This window comes from Vombatus ursinus, unplaced genomic scaffold, assembly GCF_900497805.2.
Source record: "Vombatus ursinus unplaced genomic scaffold, bare-nosed wombat genome assembly UNPS02015175.1, whole genome shotgun sequence".
NCBI classification, from domain to species: domain Eukaryota; kingdom Metazoa; phylum Chordata; class Mammalia; order Diprotodontia; family Vombatidae; genus Vombatus; species Vombatus ursinus.
The window spans coordinates 2555085-2565253 of NW_020954953.1; the positions used below are offsets into that span (position 1 = coordinate 2555085).

At 36.5% G+C, this 10169-nt stretch overlaps 1 pseudogene; it reads right to left on the reverse strand.

The window, feature by feature from the left end:
- Window positions 1–3993: 3993 nt before the first annotated feature.
- On the reverse strand, window positions 3994–4642 carry LOC114031510 (annotated as a pseudogene).
- Window positions 4643–10169: the final 5527 nt, after the last annotated feature.

A 10169-nucleotide genomic window follows, 5' to 3' on the forward strand; every position in this document is an offset into this window, starting at 1 on the left:
GAGATATAACATTTCCCCTAAGTACTACTTTGGCTGCATCCCATAAATTTTGGCATATTGTCTCATTGTTTTCATTCTCTTTAATTAAATTATTGACTGTTTCATGATTAGTTCTTTGACCCACTCATTCTTTAGTATTAGATTATTTAGTTTCCAATTAATTTTCAATTTATGTTTCCATGGCCCTTTATTGAATGTTTTTTTTTATTGCACTATGATCTGAAAAGGGTATATTTAACATTTCTGTTTTTCTTCATTTGGTTGTGAGTTCTTTATGCCCCAATACATGGTCAAGTTAGGTGCCATGTACCACTGAGAAAAGGGTATATTCTTTTCTATTCCAATTCAGTTTTCTCTGGAAGTCTCCCATATCTAACTTTCCTAAATTCTATTCACCTCCTTAACTTCTTTCTTGTTTATTTTTTTGTTTAGATTTATTTAGTTCTGAGAGGATTTGAACCTAGGTTCCATATTTTCTTTCTTTTGTCAATTGGTAATGACTTGATTCCCCGTGGTTCTTTAGCCTCCCTGCCAAGCCTTGTTAGCACCTCTGCAACCATTGTCAGGTCTCGGTCTCCTTTGTTGCTGCTCTATCTGCCTGAGTGTAATGGAGATAAGAGCTAAGTCCAAAGGAAAATCCTAACGGACTTAGAGGAATGGGCAGGAAACAAGTGAAGAACTCAGAGCCCACTCTCCTTCCTGTTAGTGTAATATATGTGTACAGAAAATAAAGCAGTTAACTCAAGACCTTTGATTTCACTGGAACTCCCAATGAAGATATTCACTCTACCAGTGCAGGTACGACCAGATATGATGTTTATAGTCTTAGAGAATGGCCTGGGATTCTAAGAGGTTAAATGACTTGTCCAGGGTCACACAATCAGTATTTGTCAGGTGGGTCTTGAACCAGGTAGTACTTAGTTCAAGATTGGCTTTCTATCTATTTCACAGTATTTAGCCTAGTCAATATCTTTAAGATAGTGATGGGGATGAGTACAGGGGGAGGCAGAAAGTAATTGCAACAATTAATTTTACTCTGACCAAAAGTCAGATTATAAAATACAGAGTTGAGTTAAATCCTTTTTAATGCCAAGTGAGGTATTTCTTAAGGTGGTGTTAGGAGGTACAGGGGATAGAGTACCAGGCCTGGAGTCAGGAAGACCCAAGTTCAAGTCTGGTCTCAGACCCTTATTAGCAGTGTGACAGCAGGCAAGTCACTTCACCCTATTTGTCTTAGTTTCCTCATCTATAAAATGAGTTGGAGAAGGAAATGGCAAATCACTCTAGTCTCTTTACCAAGAAAACCCCAAATGGGGTCATAAACAGTCAGACACAACTGAAATGCCTGAACAAGAAACATTGCTTATAAAGCATAATATTAAAGATTCTTATAAATAACATAAAGAGGAGTAAATTAGAATTATCCTTAGTCATTGATGGAAGACATCAGATAAATGACCAGCATATTTTTATTTCAAGCAGTTTTGAACTTAAGGACAGGAGGAAAGGAGAGAAGGAAAGAAATATACAGAGAGGCAGCAACTGGAGCCTGGCTTCACTGTAAAAGAAACAGCTTCTAGGGTAGGTGGTGTTGCAGAGTTAATTAGCCTAGAAGAAAAAGGACAGCTCATGCTGATAATGTAAGCAGCTAGAAAGAAGTAGGCACAGAAACTTTTAAACAGAGGCTGGCACTACAAGATTCTTACCCTAAGATTCAGACTAAGATTAAGTGAAGTTGAGATTTTTTTAAAAAAAGAAAAAACTATGTAGATAGATTAGTCAATATGGTGTAGTAGAAAGAGTATTAAACCAGTGTTAGGAGACCTGGATTCTAGTCTCATTTGGCTTATTCCACAATGGAATACACAGTTATTCCTTCCATATTGTAGGGGTTAGAAGCATGGTGCCCCTACAATCTGGAAAATCTCATAAAATTTTTTGGCCTTCGCTTCATACCAGAGAAGAAGTCTGAATTTTTAATCTTTCTTTTGCGGGGCATTTATAGTATTAAAAGATAAAATATGTTGATATTATACAATACAACGCATATATTTTGTGCATTTCTGAGTTTCTAAACTTTTTCTGTGTTGTCTTCTGGCCTTTGCATGTCTGCAGTTTCCCAAAAACTCCTCAAAAATTCCCATTTAATTTCTAATGCTAATCTGTGATATACTGAAATCAGGATGGGGAAAGTCCTGATGTGGAAGGGATAAGTATTCTAGACTCTAAATAGGAACTGAAGAAGTAGATATCACTTTTTGAGGATGGGGTGGGGCAGGCTTCTTAATGATCCTAATAGATTAGTTGGGGCTATGGGGTGTAAGGGGGGAAGGGTGAAATAAGAGACTGTTCCAGACTTGTGATTATACTGGTGGAGGCACTCTTGGTTAGAAAATTCCCTTCCCCAAGACAGAGCTGTACCGTTTCTCTAATTCATAATCTTAAACAGTTTCTTAGGGGCCCTGAGAAATTAAGCCATTTATACTTATCAGATAACTTGTTCAAGTCAGAGGCTGGACTTAAATCCAGATGCTGTGGCTACCTCTACCCATAATGCCAGTCTGCCTTTAGGTTAGATAAAATCTGGGGATGGGGATAAAGTATGTTTAGTCTGCAAACCCCCATTCCTCTCCTCAAACGAAATCCTGAATTAAATTTCTAGGAAGTGACTTTGCATAACTTGACAAAATGTAAAGATTTTTAAAATTAAAATTCTGAATTTTGCACAGGAATAACACACATAGAAATCTTCCTGTTTTACACACTATTTATTAGATTTAGATAGCAAAAATCAAGCAATGACTGATGGTAGCTGCAGAGAATCAAATGTAGTCTTGGTGTCAGGAAAAACTTCCTAACAGAGCTATCCAAAAGCAGACTAGACTCTCTCTGGAGAGGTGATGGGGTCATCCTCCTGGGATGTTTTCAAGGAGATGCTGCATGTCTATTCCATTGTCCAGTATGTTATGGTAGTGATTCCTTCCATGAATGAATGGTTGCTAGGTGGCTGCTGAGATCCGTTCAAACTCTCAGATTCTGTAACTGATTGTAAAAGTAGCCTATTGTAAAAAAAAAAAAATCTATTTGAATAATGTGAAGGAAAAAAAAAGGCTGTAACCATTTATCTGAACTGAGGGGAAACTTTCAACCCTTTATACTAGCAGATAAAACCTTAAGCTCAAAGGTTCTTATCAAAGAATTAGAAGACTCATAGGTACTTAAAGAAACTTAAAGGGGTTAATGCACATCTAGACACTTTTTCATAGTTTCTGTTTAAGCCTTGGCTCACCTTTAAAATCAGTACTCTTTGTTTTTATTGTACTGACACATATATGCTTATTAAATTCTACATAAGAAACATATACCTTTTAATATATTTTTAGTCTGATTTCTCATAATGCCTATTATTTAATTTTTATTCAGTAAAGATCTTTAAGGAACTCAAATCATTTCAAATAGCTATTTTCATAGCAGATGAATATATTGTGAGTAAACTAGAAAATTTTCAATCACAGATTAGAAATATATATATCTATTTCTATAGATATAGGTATATATACATACATGCATACATACTGTTTGCCAGTTCTTTATTTCTTCATGTGGCATCAATGATCTAGACTAAAGACCCAAAAGTGCTTTTCCTACATTTGCTTGCTAGAGGTGTGATTGCACATGAAAACTAGCTTTCAGAGACACACATATGGATATACAGAGGACCCTGCCTACTGCAGTGAGTAAGCCACCAAAGCATATTGTGTATACCCTTTCTTCCAGGCTCATTAGTATAAAGGAATTTCCTAGGAAACAAAAAGCTGGCCACAGCTAACATTTACCTGCATCATTAGTATTGAGCAGTAGTGGCCAACTATTTGCAAATGATATGCCTAAAAATTTAAGGCAGCATCCCTGAAGCCAGTCATTTAAAAGTTAACATTGGGAAGGAAACTAACAGAGCCTGCTACAATTCCTTTAATGAAAGGCACTGTCTCCCTATAGGAGCCACCCCTTGGTTCTTGGTTTCAGAGAAGAAATAGAATTACCAGTGTCATTAAGCACACATAACATGTAATTTCCAGTGTAGATGAGAAATTGTCTGGTGACTTGGGCAGCATAGGACATAAACAGCAAGAAGTGCCTCGGCATAGTTTTGGTAGATGTACATTTGATGTCATAGGACACAGAATATATCTCATACATGGTAGCTTTCATGATTAAACATCCTAGAAGTCTTTAGGATTCATCTTATACAAGCCAAAAGTGACTCTTGCTATTCCAGACTTTTTTTGCTTCTGAATAACATATTTAGGACCCAGTGTCCACTTCTGTAATTTTTCCAAGATCATGAGATGTGTATTATCTTATAGGGTCTGAAAGAATTCTTCTGTATCCACAACTGTGCCATCTTCTTCTAACACTAAAGTAACTAGCCCAGTAGCACTTGCTAGGGCATCCACAGTCTTGCCAATAAGTTCCTTCAGTGTGCTGGCTGTCACCCCATGCCGGCTGCTCAGTCGTGATTGGAGACCTGGAAAGACTGAGATGAATGCATAAGGGGAATTAACAGGACTTGTTTGGTCTATGATGCCACAAAAGCCAAGGGCCTTATCAGGATTCTGGCATAGTCCTTGGCTGTGTCCATAGTGTGGTGACCTTTGCTGTGGAGCTCCAGGGAAGAGTGGGAAGAGTGGGCAGGTGGCACAACTGACCACAAGCCACCAATTAGAAATATTTTAAAAACTAGCTATGCAAGCTATATTAAAATATAGCAAATATTAAATTTTCAAATTTTTGGGAAAATCTTTTCTTGGTCAGTTCTACTTATATACTATTTCAAGTCCTACTACCATACCTCTTATTAAATCCTCTGACACGTACTACATGTATTGCTTTGGGCAAGTCATCTAACCTCTCTGAGGCTCATTTTCCTCAGCTGTAAAATGAGGGGGTTGGATAAGAAGGCTTGAGTTAGCCTCTATGATTCTAAAATAATGCCTTTTCCACTTGACAGCATGAAGGAGACCTGACTTCCTTTTTAAAAAATTAGTTTAATTTTACTTAAAATTAGTTTTTAAGCATTTATTTCTCTTTCCTGTTGAAAAACATTTAAAAAGGGGAAAAGAAAAAACATGTTAAGTGTCTACTAAGCCCCAAGAACTCTGTTAGGTACTTTTCAAATATTATCTCATTTGATCCTCATTACAACACTGCTTAGATTGGTGCTATTATTATCCCCATTTTATAGTTGTGGATCTTGAGACAGATAGTGGTTAAGTGACTTGCTTAGGTTCACACAACTAGTAAATGTCTGAGATTGGATTTGAACTCAGGTCTTGCTGACTCCAGGCCCATCCAATGTACCACTTAGCACTCATAACAAATATGAGTAGCCCAGCAAAACAAATTCCCACATTGGCCACATTCCATTCCATTCCATTCTGCCTTACAAATCTGTCACCTCACTGGCAGGAGATTTATTTTAAGTTCTCTAGAATTTTGGTTAGTCAGTGTATTTATCAGAGCTCTAAAGTCTTACAAAGTTGTTTTTCTCTATACTACTGTTGTCATTGAGTAAATTGTTCTTCTGGTCCTTACTTTACTCTGGATCAGTTCATAAAAGTCTTCTGAGTTTCCTCTGCAAATACCCATTTAATCATTTATGGTACAATAACTTTCCATTACCTTCACATGCTATAATTTGTTTTGTTCTCTAATAGGTATGTTTTAGTTTCTAGAATTTTTTCTTGTTACTATATGTAAATGGATTCTTAAAGGATATGCCAGGATAGTCCAAGCTTTGATAAGTCTCATTGAGACGGAAAGGCTTTGAGTATGGGCCAGGCAACAGTCTGTGCAACAATTATTAGCAAACCATACTACCTTAATCCAGGAAAACCAATCACCAAACATCTGGTTACTGGGGGATAAACATTTTTAGCCCCAGAAATTCATGAAATAGTTAACTAATACATGGAAGGACTGTGACCTAGATTGAGGGGGAAATGTCCTGAAGTACTAACGTTATACCTAGATGCCAAGATTACTAATTTTTAAAATTTTTTGCAGCAAGTGATTCAACTTTAGGATCTTTCCTCTCAGCTTTCCTGTTTCTGTTGATGGAATCAATGGGTACTTCCAACAAACCAAGCTGAAAATCTCAGTCACCTTTTACTATACCTTTCCTCCTGATCCCCACATTTCATCAGTTACCAAGTCCAGTCCCCAATGTCTCTCATATCCATTCCTTTATTCATATGGCTACTATCTTATTTCAAATCTTCATATTACCTCATGCTTGAAGTACTGTAATATCTTCTTCACGATGACCTCTCATTCCAACCTCTGTCTTTCAAATCCATTTTTCACACAACTGCCAAAAACATTTTTAATGTATAGGTTTGACTATGTCACTTCTCTGCCCCCCAAAATGTCAATATCTCCCCATTGCTTATAGGATGAAATACAAGCTCCTTAGCTTTGGGATTCAAGGCCCTTCATACTTTGGCTCCAACTTACCTTACCTTTCCAGCCTTATTTCACATTATTCCTCTTCAGGCCCTCTATGTTCCAGCCAAACTGTACTTGAATTTGACCTTCCATCAGCTCCTTCCATGCATTCTGGAAGCCTGGAATGTATTTATCACTTCATCTATGCTTAGCAGAATCCTTCTTTTCCTTTACAACCTAACTTAGGTTTTACTTTCACTATCACATTTCTTTACTACCTTTAGTTAGAAATGTTCTCTTTAGCTTCAACTTTTCCTATAGCACTTTGTCTGGGTCTCTTTTTTGTCCCCATCCCACCTTACCTCCTTTTGCTTATCTATGTACGGTGTCATGTCCGTGGCAGAGACTGTTTCATTCTCCATCTTTGTCTCCTTAGCACATGGCAGATGCTTAATAAATGTTTGTTAAACTGAATTCTGCATTCACTTTGCCCAATTTCTAGTCTTAAAACCTGTATGAAAGTCTCTATCTCAATGTTTTGAATTCCCAAACTTGAATTATCAGGTGATATTCTAACTTGGTTAATAGGGCTAATGGGATTGTGATTATCATTCGTGAGAAACAAAAAACAAACAAATAAAAAACTTTAAGATACTAACTACGTAAGTGCTGACTAATGAAGAGAGTAGTTACTCTGCTGCATCTCCCTAGCTAGTCATGTGAAATGGAGTTCAAGGTGGGTGATTATGTACATAACTCCTGTGAATATATAAGTTTTAGAAAAACCTCAACATGACTTCCACCTTTCTAAGTTTCTAGGTTTCTTGGAAAACTACTAAGGAAGACAGGCTTTCAACTCTGCAAAGGTTGTAGGGTAAGCCTGGAACCTAGGCTGATTGATATTCAAGGGTCTTAAAAAGCCATCATTTGCCCCCAGAATATGTTGCCAGTATTCTTTAATGCATATACTGATTTGGTTTGCAAGTAACAGGGCTAGAGCAATTTCCCTCCCAAAAGTCCCTAATGTCTTAGTCATGGTAACAGATATAGAACGGCATCTTCAGGACTAGTTGGTATGAAAGGGATGCAGGGAAATACTGGTTAGACTTACCTTTTCTCTTTCAGTTCCTAGGCTATGGGGTCAACTTTGGGACTCCCTTCTTTAGTGTCATCTTTTGCAAGTTATGTGTAGATGGCAAAGAAAGATAGATTACTAAGGAGTGAGTATTGGGGAGGTACTTAGTGTGGTACTATCGTTTCAGCTTTTTGTTAAGACTCTCCCTGTCTCCTCCACCGATGCTGATCTAGTCTCTGCCTCCTCAGAGGGCCCTGAACAGCCTGAGCTCAGGGATCCTTGGGAGCACTAAGGTCAGCCAACTCTCCCTATCCACATAGACCATGATGTGTACCAATAGGCAAAGTAATTGTACAACCAGTTTATTCGGCCTGGTACTTGGAATTATAACTAGTAAAGTAGATACACATATATGTGATGTGATACAAGGGAGATCAAGAAGGTCTCTACTCTACATTATCTCCTTTAAAGATATAAAATAAATATACAAAATTCCTCTATTAGAAATTTATTTTCTTTAGTAAAATTTGATGCCTCCTCAAATCTCTCTCACTTTTAAATATAAATATTTCTTGGAAACAACAACAGATTAAATTACTAATATGTTAGTGTGACAAATGCTTTCATTCCTAATCAAATAATTGTACCTCTTTTTCCACAGAATTATTTTTTAAAATCTTTAGCTTATGGCCTAATTTTATGATCCTCTCTACATTCTTCTACCCTTCTACACCTTTACATAGATGAGAATTTCCCTCTGCCTCCAGATTCAATTTCTTCTTTGCTTTTCCTTTGACACACAATCTGGATTTGGGAAGAGCAAATGTCAAAGGCTTCAAAAGAAAGAAAGATATATAGGATCCCATAGATTAGAAATCTAAAAGGAAAATTACCTGAGAGGAATTAGAATCTTTCAAGAATGAAATTCTGAAGATGCAAACATAAACAATTCTGAGGATAAAGTAAAAGGAAAATTGTCCAAAGAAACCCAACAGGTTCAAAGTGGATGCACAGAATACAGTTGTGGAGGATTTTTACCTTAAGAAAAGATCCAGAGTATGGTTAAATAATTGATCATAGTTACTGACAGTCAGAGAAATGAACCAAATTGTACTTAAGTGTTTGTATTTCTTTTAAATCTTGTTCATTATTTTTTTATGGTCATATCTTAAAGAAAGTTTTTTTAACTAATTTAGGCTGTGGAAAATGGAAACAGAGGCAGCAAAAGAGGATGAATTTTAAAATGAGAGACACAGTCTTAAAAGAATAGTGTTAAAAAACATTAAGCTCAGAATGAATTGAGCTTTGTGATGAATCCTAAACATGACACAAAGTGCCTTTTTAGGTATACTGGGGGCCTCAGGTTAAGAAGGTATGATAATTGCCTCAGTGATTTTTTTTTCTTCGTCAGACCACAAGTCAGCTGCTTTTACTGTGCTCAATAGTTCTCTATCTACAACTTTCCAATCTTCAAATGTATTGTTATACATAAGAGGATCATTATCAAACTCTGACTTTGGTAAAATAAAACTGAACACTATAGTGATTATGAGTATATTAACACCATCACTGAGTATTTAGGGATTATAGCCCTTCATTTCAAAGAGAATAGAAGACTTGTATATTAACGTAAAACTTGACATAACTTTCAACATTACGTGCCACATTGATTGCCAGGTATTAGAATCAACAAGCTGACTTAAAATCACTATAGTGAATAAGTGATCCAGTTTTTTTTTTCAAAATAGATTTTATTTTAAGAGAACAAGTAAAAATGCGAGGCATTCAGAGTGAGCCATAAATTGTTGATAGGACCTGCCTTTCAAACTTCAAAGTAAATTGTATACAATACACCCAACCAGCTCAAACTAATAGACAAGAAAGACAAGGAATACTAAGACATATAGGTCAATAAATTACAGTGGTTCCAATAAGCCTAGGGTTTGATCCTAAAGGCCATTTTAGCTTCCCATAGAGCAAAAGTTTTCCAGAGCCAAATACTGTTAAGCTCATCCATCAGTATATATCTCAGAAAGCCACTGGAAATGGACATTAAATTAGACCCAGAATTAAACAGGAGGAGAGTGGGTTGAATTGTTTTTGGAAAACTTCAAAGTTCTTTTAATCACTTTGAGCTTTGCCTGGAAACAAGAACCCACATTATTAATAACAATATCCTTCCAGTGATGTGTCACTTTCTAAGTAAGTTAGCCCAGAAATATCAAGCAAACCACCAGCCTGGGAATCAAGAGGCTTGGGATTTACCCTATCCTCCATCAAGCTCTCTACCTCCAGCATGGATGCCCCACCATCCACATCACCTTTTTCTTTTATTGTCTTCTACGCATTTTAATTATTATCTCTTTCATTTTTTTAAAGCTCATCTTTCCTTCTAATTATATTTTCTATCACCATTACTGTATATAACAATATTATACTGATCGTGCAAGTCCACTATGTGGGAAGATTAAAAGTTTCAAGAGTGGCTTAAATTTATTACAAAGTAAGACAATATTCTGGGTACGTCCTCTATATTTGATAAAAGTGCCACTTTATGTATCCTGGTTTGGCTACTCAGTTCCTCATTGTTTGCTATGTCTAGGTGGGAGTAACCTCCAAGAGAAAATACATTCTTTTCTATGTAAAA